Source organism: Galeopterus variegatus, unplaced genomic scaffold (assembly GCF_000696425.1).
Source record: "Galeopterus variegatus unplaced genomic scaffold, G_variegatus-3.0.2 Scaffold1092, whole genome shotgun sequence".
Classification (NCBI taxonomy): Eukaryota; Metazoa; Chordata; class Mammalia; order Dermoptera; family Cynocephalidae; genus Galeopterus; species Galeopterus variegatus.
In genome coordinates, this window is record NW_007727203.1 from 369487 (window position 1) to 372602 (window position 3116).

Genomic DNA, 3116 nt, shown 5'->3' on the forward strand with positions numbered 1-3116 from the left:
CCATAAATATGATTAATACATGAATGGAATGAATGAATGATAAGATTAAATTGTTTCAAAGTTCCAGTAAAGTCTTTGGGTACTTTTTGAGACCTACTGAGATTAGCAAAAGATATCGTTTTGCTCAGAGACCTTCCATCTGCCTACTAACAGGAAGAGGATGTTCTGGACGGTGAACGTCTTTTATGTATTCAACAAATGCTTGAGTGTCTAATCTGTGCCAGGCATTCTTACAGGCACTGAAGACATAGCAGCTTAAAAAAACATAAAAAAACTCCATGCTTTATGGAATTTATGTTCTAGTGAGGGAAAACAGAAAATAAATAAGTGAAATAACTAGTATATTAGATAATATTAGATGCTACTTAGAAAAATAAAGCAGGTTAGGGGAATAAGTTGTTTCCCTTAGGAAAGGCCTTATTGAGATGGTGACATGTAAGTAAAAGACTTTAGGGAGATAAGAGAGTTGGCCATGAAGTCCTCTCATGTAATTTCTCCTCGACCATCATAAGTTCATAGATGGGACAGACCCCTGTAATAAAAGACAGTTTTAAAAGAGAAAAACAAGCAAGTTTATTAAGTGTGCAGTGCGCATCACATGGGAAAAACCTCAATGAAAGCTAACTCAAAGCAGTTTCTTAAAATTCTGGCTTATAACGTATTTAACAAAGAACAATAAATTTTAGAGAAGTGACAGTACAAAGGAAGGCAGTTTTAGAGTTTTAGAGGTGGGAAACTGTGAAGAAAATAATGGAGTAGGGTTTTTTGTTTGGTTTGGTTTGGTTTTAAAAGATGACCGGTAAGGGGATCTTAACCCTTGACTTGGTGGTGTCAGCACCACACTCTCCCTAGTGAACTAACCAGCCATCCCTATATAGGGATCTAAACCTGTGGCCTTGGTGTTATCCGCATCACACTCTCCCAAGTGAGCCACGGGCTGGCCCTTGGAGTAAGGTTTGTTAGCAGATTCCTCAGAGATGATGTAGAGCTAGGGTTGGGTCTGGAGCTCACAGACCTCCTCAAGCCTGTTGTCCAGACTGGGTCACAAACCCTTCACATACAGGTCTTTGAGCTAGGTAACCAGAAAAAAGGTCCTTGGAGCTTTGGTTGGAGAAAGAGTAGTCTTTATTTCTGCACACACATGTCTAGGAGCTAGGCAGTCCAAAGAGAAACTCAAAACTCAACTGCTACCTGCAAAGTCCAAAGAAAAACTGAGCAGCTGCCAGCAAAGTAAACATGCTCTATTTTTAGATGCAAGCTCTCTGCCTGCCTGCATTTCAGGGCCACTGCTCCACACAACTCTGGAACACACAATAGCAACAAAACTAAAAAGATACATTGGCATGTATGTGCACTAACTCCCCTGCCACAATTTGTTTACAAAGAATGTGCTGCATCACACCCAACCGGACCTGAGGGGGGGGGGCCTGATTAAACTATTCTATTTTCCCAACTGATGATAACAGTTGTCTCCAGTAAAGGAGAATTTATATCCTATCTTTAGGTGGAAGGGGAAGAGGGCTGTATAAAAAGAGCCCCTCCTCTATTTGCTGCTTTTTAATTGCCTTTAGGTGAAAAATATTTATGTCAAAGAGGCATATTTTGGGGTGGTATATTCTGGTTTCTATCACTTTCTTGCTAAGTCTGACTCATGCAATGAAATGCATGCTTATTTTCTCTCATGACCCTATTATGTCTCTCTCCAGTCCGGCATTTTCTGAGAACTTCCTGCCATCAGGTCAGTACTTGTATGAACTTCAATGTGTTTCCCTCACGTTACCCTGTTGGCTCTATGCAAATCAAAGGTGTCTGCTTCAGTTGAGTTCCTATTTCAGAAAGTTTCCTGAACATTCAGACATGAAAATGTGGTGGCTAATCTACCCAGAGAGAATAGAGAAAACAGAGGAACATTAGAACAAAGCAGCACAAGAAAGTCTAATCTATGACCAGCTAAGATATAGTTATATCCACTCACCAGTTCTTGTGAGCTTGGGCAAAATGAACCATTTCCTCTAAAATAATCAACTCTAAATTGAGTTTTTTGACTTGTGAAGCTAAAGTCCAGGCCCTGGACCACATCATGGTATTGCCCTGAACAAACTATTAACTGGCTTCTATCTTTGACATCATCATCTCTGCTCTAATTTAAAGATCCCTTGCCCTCAGAGAGCTTATAATATCTTTTTCAAAACCCATATCTATGCATGGTAAACAATTATAAGATACTAAAAGATAGCTTATTTATATGCTTACTGCATATTATGTAGTATATTTTGTTCTGGTCATTCAAAGACATGCAAGACACATTCCCTGCGCTCAAGAAGCTGATGATTGGTGGAGAAAAGAGGCCAGTACAACACACAATACAGCAGATGTAAACACATGGTGCTTTGATATACTACTATATACTCTTATAAACATAGGCTTTGGAGTTCAGATCTCAGCTTTGCCTCTTACTACTTACAGATCCTTGGGTCCTTGGGTAAATGATTAGGCTTCTCTGGCACTTTCTTTCTGGGCAAAATAAGAGTAACATCTACCTCACAGAGTTATTGTTACTATTAAACTAAATAATATTTTTGTCTGACATAATTTAAGTGCTCACTTAATGGCAACCATTACCATGTAATTAATTTAAGACAATAATTCAAATAGACCAGAGGAGAAAGACATCAAGAAAGAAACTAAAGAAGTATGGCACAAAACTGACATTGCCTACCTCAACCAAAGGTAAGCATATGTATCACATCCTATACTAGGAAACACACACACATACATCCCTCACTTAGCATCCCAAGAAAACCAAACAAAAACACAACAAAACCAGGGTCTAGTTTTAGATCCTACTTTAAATGAAACCTTGAGCCTTTCTGTAAATTACTGACTCCCAAACAAAAACAGCTTTATTTCTGATTTTTACAGCATGAATATCTGAAGATATGGGAAAAGCTTTACAGATAATGATGTGAGAAAATTGCTATTTTTACTTTATTAACAAACTGTTAACTTGGTAAACTTGGTGATTTTGGGTATTTTCCTTTAAATAAATGTCTTGAGGGCCAGCTCATGGCTCACTCGGGAGAGTGTGATGCTGATAACACCAAGGCCACGGGTTC